The sequence below is a fragment of the Nuphar pumila genome, chromosome 15, assembly GCF_984573655.1.
Source record: "Nuphar pumila chromosome 15, dmNupPumi1.hap1.1, whole genome shotgun sequence".
NCBI lineage: Eukaryota > Viridiplantae > Streptophyta > Magnoliopsida > Nymphaeales > Nymphaeaceae > Nuphar > Nuphar pumila.
This window is the reverse complement of record NC_143263.1, coordinates 45,747,932-45,757,207: the sequence shown is the minus strand read 5'-3', so window position 1 is coordinate 45,757,207 and position 9,276 is coordinate 45,747,932. Positions and strand designations below refer to the sequence as shown.

The 9,276-nt window shown below is 37.1% G+C and overlaps 1 pseudogene; it reads right to left on the bottom strand.

The window, feature by feature from the left end:
• Positions 1 to 2,298: 2,298 nt before the first annotated feature.
• On the bottom strand, positions 2,299 to 3,687 carry LOC149815308 (24-methylenesterol C-methyltransferase 2 pseudogene; annotated as a pseudogene).
• Positions 3,688 to 9,276: the final 5,589 nt, after the last annotated feature.

The window sequence follows — 9,276 nt, the reverse complement described above, 5'->3', positions numbered from 1 at the left end:
TAAAAAAGGTTTTTTTTTACTTTATTTGTCTAGTTTATATCTGGAAATTTTTATAACTTTATATATTTATTTGATATTTCAGATATATAAAAAACTAAAACTAATTTGTTTAATCATGGTTAAATAAGATTAATTTGTATCCTGTTCTGAATTTTAACAAATTTAAAATATCAAATATGTATAAACAATTATAAAAATTTCTAGATATAAACTAGACACATAAAAAAAGAAAACCTTTTTTACAGCTTTGGAAAATGATATTTCATTGAGGAGATATGACTCTCGCAAAATGAACTAAAAATATGTACAACTTAAATAATGCAGAATAATACGGGTCTAGTTTTTGTTCAAAATGAGAAAACAAATGACCATTAAAATTGCTGAAAATTGACAAAAATAGACTAGACTTAATAAGAAAGACACTGTTTTTTACGGATTTGAAATTCGATCTCTGGTTAGGGAGATACGCCCCCGACAAGTTGGTCTTGATTCAAATAGTGATTTACGCGTGACGGCTTACTGAATAACTCTACAAATCGCTATAGTCGTCACGCGTAAATCGCTATTTGAATCAAGACCAACTTGTCGGGGGCGTATCTCTCTAACTGGAGATCGGATTTCAAATTCATAAAAAAAGTGTCTTTCTTATTGAGTCTAGTTTATTCCTCTCAATTTTCAACAATTTTTATGGTAATTTCATACCTATTTTGGGTCGAAAACCAAGACCCTGTCACACTCTATATCGTTTGAGTTGCTCATGTTTTTAGTTCATTTTGCAAGAGTCATATTTCCCCAACGGGAGATCATTTTTCAAATATGTAAAAAGGGTTTTTTTGCTTTATTTATCTAGTTTATATATAGAAATTTTTATAACTTTATATATTTATTTGATATTTCAAATATATAAAAAATTGGAACTATTTTGTTTAATCATGGTTAAATAAGATTAATTTGTATCCAGTCCTAAATTTTTACAAATTTAAAATATCAAATATGTATAAACAATTATAAAAAATTCCATATATAAACTAGATACATAAAAAAAGAAAACCCTTTTTACATATTTGGAAAATGATATTTCATTGAGGAGATATGACTCTCGCAAAATAAACTAAAAATATATGCAACTTAAATAATGCAGAATAATAGGGGTCTACTTTTTAATCAAAATGGGAAAACAAATGACTATAAAAATTGCTAAAAATTTAAAAGAATAAATTAGACTCAATAAAAAAGACACCGCTTTTTACGAATTTGAAATTCGATCTCCGATTAGAGAGATATGCCCCCGACAAGTTGGTCCTAATTCAGGTAGGGATTTACTGAAAATACTATAAGTCACAATAGTGATTTACACATAATGAGTTACTTAAAAACACCACAAATCACTTTAGTGACTCATGAAATACACTATAAATTGTTATATGTAGTGTTATTCAGTAAGCCGTCACGCGTAAATCGTTATTTGAATCAATTGTCGGGGGCGTATCTCCCTAACCAGAGATCGGATTTTCGATCCGTAAAAAGCGGCATCTTCGTTATTGAATCTAGTTTATTTCTGCCAATTTTCACAAATTTTATGGTCATTTCGTACTTGTTTTTGGTCAATAACCAAGACCCTGTCACACTCTATATCGTTTGAGTTACTCAGTTTTTTTGTTCATTTTGCAAGAGTCATATCTCCCCAACGGGAGATTATTTTTCAAATCTGTAAAAAGGGTTTTCTTTCTTTACTTGGATAGTTTATATTTGGAAATTTTTGTAACTTTATAAACTCATTTGATATTTCAAATCTGTTAAAAACCGGAACTGGTTATAGAATTTCAGGTTCTGTAAGAGGTTCTTTTCCTGAAATTGAATGGTAACTTTCAGAGGTCACTATCTTCAAACCAGAAAAAAAATAGAAAATCGTGAGAAAGGGTGTTACAAAAACCTTTAGCAAAAAACAACCGAATGAAACATGAGCACCATGATTAAACAAAATACTTTATTGCGCTGGGGGAAGCCCCCAAACCCCCCTCATGTAAGGGCAAAATCTCTGAATCAGGCTCCACAACTCATCAAGTTGAACCATGCTACAGTCAATGTGCAGGTCAGTCGATGCTTGATGGAGCAATGTAGGATTGTCTGCTAGATGTGCATAGAAGTAGAAAGAGAAGAGAGAGAGAGGGTTGATGTTCATGGCCTTCTCCAGGGGGGATTCCTTTCTCGGATAATCCTGCAGTGCATCAAGTTGAATGATACTACCCATGCTGGGAAGAGCCCCTATACCCCCCTCCTGTAAGGGCAAAAACTATGCTACTCACGCTCGGAGGAGCTAGCCCCCAAACCCCCCTCCTGTAAGGGCAAAAACTATGCTACCCACGCTGGGAGGAACCCCCAAACCCCCCTCCTGTAAGGGAAAATACTCTGAATCAGGTTCCACAACTCATCAAGTTGAATGATGCTACCCACGCTGGGAGGAGCCCTGAGTCCCCCCTTCTGTAAGGGTAAAAACTCTAAATCAGGCTCCACAACTCTTCAAGTTGAATGATGCTACCCACGCTGGGAGGAGCCCCCAGACCTCCCTCCTGTAAGGATAAAAACTCTGAATCAGGATCCATAACTCATTTAGTTGAATGATGCTACCCACGCTGGGAGGAGCCCCCAAACCCTCCTTCTATAAGGGTAAAAACTCTGAATCAGGCTCCACAACAGTCAATGTGCAGGTCAGTCGGTGCTTGATGGAGCAATGTAGGATCTTCTGTCGGATGTGCACAAAAGCAGAAAGAGAAGGGAGAGAGAGAGTGAGAGGGTTGATGTTCATGGCCTCTTCCAGGGGAGATTTCTTTCTCGGATAATCTTACAGTGCAGAGACTGGGTCTTAAATAATCATCTTCGGGGCACTTAAGTCTTTACAACCACTCCTTTTCTAGAATCATCATTTTTTTTTGCACCAATGGAGGACAGGGTACTTAAGTCTTTGCAATCGCATCAAACTCCAACGTTAATTAATGCTGACAAACATGGGGATACGAGACGCACATGCTTACATACGTGGTGCTCTTTGGGCCCCCCGAACATGAGATGTAGCTAACTGCCCTGTTTGAGGGGGGGGGACATATAACCTACTTCGAGAGGAGAGGGGTAGGCTGAGACGGCTAATGGTGCTAGAATCGCAGCGGCAGCTGTAGAAGAAACAAAAAAAAAGAAGAGGTCCAAAGGGTCAGGACCGGCCTTCTTGTTATACACTTTGGCCCGCAGGACCTGGTATTCGTTGATGGTGATCCCGACGACATTGGCACTCGAATGAGCAAAGATGGTGCACATTGGGCCATCGACATCGAGGATCCAATCACCAGGCTGAACGTTGAGGAGGTCAACGGCGTGGACCTCATGGAGCCTAGTGGCCTCCTTGTGGGACTTCCCACTAACGGAGGGCGAGAAGTGGAAGCTCTGTCTCCAGCCCCACTCGTAGACGTCGGTGTTCAGGTTGTAGAAGGTGTCCACGAATTGGGGCACCTTCTCCGCCATCTCGATCTCCTTGGGCCTTAGAAAAAATGCCCAGTACTGCTTGTACTTGTCATCTACCTTCTCGCTGGAGATGCAGTCGTCGCTCAAATCCACTGCCCGCTTCCCCTTACCCAACACACACAGGAACCAGTACAGCCTCACCAACACCAGCCCCGTTATACACAACATCACCATTCCAGCACCTCACAACTTGTCAAACCGTCCAGCAAGAGCAAGACTTCATCATTGTGTTGCTGCAATGAGGCAAAAGAAGCGGTCCATTGTGCCGAAACTAGCGAGCCACAGATGCAGAGTGCCTCATGAAGGACCTCAAAGTCTTGGGCATCTAAAGGTGATCCATGGTGGAGGGTGAAGGGGACGAAGAAGTGATGAAGCAACAGTTGGTGGTGGAGACCGTCGGTAGGGCGTTCCAGCTGCATACATAAGAGGTTTTAGAGGGGAGTCAGAGATGTCTTCTGGAGCCACTTGTTGATGCAGACGACGTGGAAGCGATGGCGGCAGTCGGGGGATCCGCCAAAGTACGTTGTTCGAATCGACGTTGGTGGTGAGAATGGCGAGAATCGCTGCACAGAGATTTTGGTTGATGGGCCAGGGTACGGTGGTTCTTGATGAGAGACAACAACACATTGTTTTGTGCCAGAGAACGTGGGGCAACAAAGGCTTCGCGATGAGCGTCGATGACATGGTGGCACTTGGGAAAAGGCAGCAATGATGGCGGTCGTTCCACTACCTCTTCGTTATGGTTTTCCCCTTTCGTAAAAAGGGGAAACCCTGAGGCTCTTCCCTTTTATGGGAGTAGGTAAAAAAAGAGAAAAAATAAAAAGAAAAAAAAAACAAGAAACTCAAAAACAAAATCTGCATTAAGTTTTTTTTTAAGGAACCGGTTCAGTTATTTTTTTTACTTAGAGGGTTCATAAAATATTTTGATATTACATTTTTTGGCCTTTGTTGTTTTTTCAGAACAGAGGCTCTATTTCTAGAATTTTTAGAAACAAGCTTATCCTCTGGTTAATACCCGAGACAGGGTGTGTTTTTTGGTTTGTTCAAAACAATCCTAAAGCCTTTTGAAATTACAGAAAACCACCTAGAGTTTTCTATTTAACTCAAAAATTTATGGATATTATGTTCTGAATTGTTGATTTTACCCAAAACTGTTTTTGACTTTTTTGATTTTATAGAAAAGTACTTCTAGTTAGCAAAATACCTCATACAAGTTTGGATCTGGATTGGATCAATTCAATATAGGTATTTTCTTATATACTTGGTTGGATATGGTAAATTTCTTTTGAACGTAGTTATAATCCACTTTAGATCTCTACCCTGATATGGGAGAGGTTGGTTTTTACATGCATCTGACTTGGATCTTGAAATATGTACATATTATTTTTTATATGCTTTAATATTTTGTTCATGTTTTGGATTATTTTATATTTTGATTCAACGTATCTTTTTTTTATCCAATTGTATATAGATCAAGTGTAATTGAATTAGGATCCATTAGATCTAATGTTTGGTTCAAGGTTGGATCTGATCGGTATTAGATCATATGTTTGAATCTAGTAAGGTGACATAGACCTTGGTTTGATTTAATAAAGTATTTTGAATCTGGTTGAATCTCTATGAATCTAGATGGATCAAAATGAGAATAAGATCAAATTGATTGAGTATAGATCCAATTGAATGAGTTTTAGATCCAGGCAATGCTATTGGATCTTGTTGAATTTCAATGGATCTTGATATATCCAGTTAATAAGTGATGGATCAAGGAAATATCATTAAGCATACTTGAACGAGACATTTTATGAGTGTTTTGAGGTTATTTAGATGTTAAGCAAAATAACTCAACTTAGATAAGTATTAAGATCCGGTCTGAAATTATTTTTTACTCAAAGCTTCTAATATGATGCGTACCCAGTTATGGTTTGATGCATAGATAGTCTCTTATTGAATGAATCTATTGTTGGATCCAGATAGTATAATTCTCGGATATGGGATATCCAATTTGTAATGGATTCAGATAAGTATAATTACTGTTTATAGAAAATGGATCTAGATTTGATCCAAGATTTATTATTGGATTCAGATAGGTGTTATGCCTGGATATGAGATATGGATTTAGATTATGGTTAAATCCTTTATGATCCATGGTTTTATTTTGCATCAAATGCATTTAAATTATAATATGGATCATGTTGGACTTGATAGATAACATCTCAAGTCGGTTTTAGATATGGACTTATACAAATATACTTTGTTTGAGTGGATATGGTAATTGATCTAAACTTATATGTTTACAAGCTTGTGGTTTGATTAAAGCCTTGAAATTGGTTTATCATGTTTGGCATATACATATAGTAGTAGGATAACTCTCATTGGATATGGATATGGTACATATCCAAATTAGATTTGGATAAAGGATTTATGCTTTACTTTATGATGAAAAATCAACCTAGTCTGTGAATATACTCATGATGATGATATATCATAAAAGAGAAAGTCCAGCTAGTGTATGTAAAACCTCATGATGTCATGGATTAATGCAAATATTGCTTAAATGCAATGCATTGGAATAGTGCTATTCCATTCTCCTCTATCTCGTCTTCACTGGGCACACGGTCTTATAACTTACTGTTGAATAGCAGTTGGCATCACCAGAAAACACGGAGGAGGTAGTTGCGTCTGTTGCCTAAAATCATGTATATTGCCTACAATGTTTCTGCCTTATCTCTTTGATTTATCTCCTTGATCCCTTTCCTTATTGTTTGTGCTTATCTTCTTATTTGGAGAGAGGGGGGCGAGTTCCTCATCCTCCTATATATAAAGCCATGTAAATCTCAACATATTCAATGAATAAGAAAGATCGGTGCGAGTGGGTTGCCTGGGTCGTGGATGTAGGATCTATTGATCCGAACCATGTTAAATTGATGTGTCATAGATTCTTCTTATCTCCTCTTCATGGTATCAGAGCAGGTGAGGTGTTGATCCCGCTCCATTTTTGTGGTGCACTGCACCGTTCTCATGGCTAGTAACGATCATTCATCCACAAGCAGTGGTGGTATCGACACTACAAGCCAGGGTAATATAGAAAAAATTCAGGTTCATGAACAAGTAACCCCAAACCTCAAGATTACCTCTATTTTGCTGAATGGATCGAATTATTTGTCATAGACCAAATTTGTTAGATTATTTCTTAGCGGAAAATCCAAATTAGGATTCATCACCGGAAAGAATATTCGTCCCAATGAAGCCAGCCCTCAACTTAAGGAATGGCAAAGCATGAATGACTTGGTTATGTTATAGCTTTTGAACTCTATGAAATCCTCCATTGATGAAGATTTCCTATTCTTAGATATTGCCCAAGAAGTTTGGGATGTTGTTCATGATTTATATAGTGAAAAGAATGAAATTGCTCGTATGTGTCAACTTACCCAAAGCATTCATGAATATAAGAAAAATGATGCTCCCTTTGGTGTTTATCTCAGCAAGTTAAAAAGTATGTGGGATAAACATGATTCCCTAACGAGTTCATACCGTGATTTTGTGGACCTTAAGAAATTAAGAGAACATGAAAAAACCTTTCAAGTTCTTGCTGGTTTGGGATCAGATTATGAATACCTTTGTAGCCTGATCCTTATGGCATCCAAATTTTCATCGCTATCTAATGTTTGTTCAATGATTATGAGAGAGGAATCTCGCAGAAAAGCTATGAACATAAAGCAAGAATCGCAAGCCCAAGAGGAGCACAACGAGAAAGTTGTTTTCAATGCTTTCACCACTCAACAAAATCAAAGATATGAACACTAAAAGAAAGGGAAAGAGATCATTTTGTACCTATTGTAAAAAGGAGTCATTTTAGAGAAAAATGTTGGAAACTTCATGGGAAACCAGGAAATAGCAACAGTGAAAAAGAATTTACAAAAGCTCAAGTTGCTTATAGTGAAAACAATCAAGAAATCATGTTGACCACTATTGCCAACATGATTTGAAATCTGAGAAAGAAAAATCCATAACTAGCCACTATTGTTACTTCAGGTAAAATCTTAGGTATGGTCTCATCCTCTTCACATTTCAACTCTTGTGTTTAGATTGTGGATTCGGGAGCCTCAGAACATATGACCTACAACAAAGTTGGAAAACTTGAAAATGTTAATGACAGAAGAATGGTCACTATTGTCGATGTGTCCAGAATTGTGGCCCAAGGGACGTGTGAAACTAAGATTCTTGGAAAAAGTTCTGAAATGCTCTATATGCCAAATCTTGCATCAAATCTCTTATCTGTGTCAAGGTTAACCAGAGATTTTAATTGTAATGTAGTTTTTACTCCAGTTAATGTATTTTTCGAGGACAAGATGACGAATCAGAAGATTGGTGAAGGAAAAATGGAGCATGGGCTATATGTAATAGACCAACAAAATTTTGCAGCAATGATGGCAGTCACATTCTCGGTTGGGACATCCATCCAATAGGTATTTGGCAGCTTTAATTCCTAGTATCCCTATTGATCATGGTGTATGCGATATCTATCAGTACTCTGAAATGTCACGTCCAACTTTTAGCTTATATGAAAACATTGCTAATAATCCGTTTGAATTAGTTCATGCTGATGTCTAGGGGCCAACACCTATAGAGTCTTTGATGATTTCTCAAAAATGACTTGGTTATATCTGCTAAAAACCAAAGACCAAGTTTTTGAAAATTTTGAATATTTTTACAACATGATCAGGACTCTGTATCATGTCCGTTTAAAGTGTCTGCGTACAAATAATGGGACAGAATTCAAGAATCAATTTTTTGATAGTTTTGAAAATAATAGCGGGATGACACGTCAGTATATGTGTGTAAAAACTCCACAGCAAAATGGGGTTGCTGAAAGAAAAATCGTCACATCCTTGAAACTGCCAGATTGCTGCTTTTCCAATCGTATATATGTTATCATTGCAAAATTTTACTTTTGCAAGTCAAACTGAATTTGTTAGTCAATTTCTTGTTTATTTTTCTTGTACTGCTTTGTTTTGTGTTTTTATGTTTTGCAGGGAAGCGTTGGAACATGCGGTAGAGCCCTTTTTGTGCCCTCGAAGTACCCTCTGAGGTCCCCTCAAGCCTCAGAAGTGCCCTCAGGGAGCCCTCAGAGAGCTCTTTAGCAAACAATACAAAAGTGTTCAACCTAATTACCTAAAGGGTGCACAAAGGGAAGAATCAAGGGAAGCAAATCGATCAAGAAGGGACAACAAGACTCAAAGCACTGAAGACCTTTTCTTTTACTTTTAAATTAGGCTTTATTTTATTCAATTCATTTGGGGTTATAATAAGGCACTTTATTTATTTATTTAAGCCCTCTACAGGGGCAGCACTCTCTTAGTTATTTATTTAATTAATTCTTTTTTTTTTGCATTAAAGCATAGTTCAAATTGTGTGTCGAATACAAAGTATTTCTCGTTCCCTAAATTCGACCCGGACTCCACCACTCATGCGAGCTGGTTTTTATATTTTTGGTGTCTAGCTTTCATATGATTTTTATTAAAAATATTGTTTTAAAAAGCGTTTTTATAAAACTCACACCAAATTTTGGCACCGTTGTCGGAGAACGGTGATTAATACGAGTATTCACTTTATTGACAAGTGTTTGTTCATGTTTTGATAGGTTGCTAGTTTCTTTTCTGTCTTTACTTAGGATTGTTTAGTTTCTTTTTTCCTATTCATTAATTAGGATTGTGTACTTTCTTTTTCGCATTTAAGTTTAGAACCACATTGTTTGCAAACCCT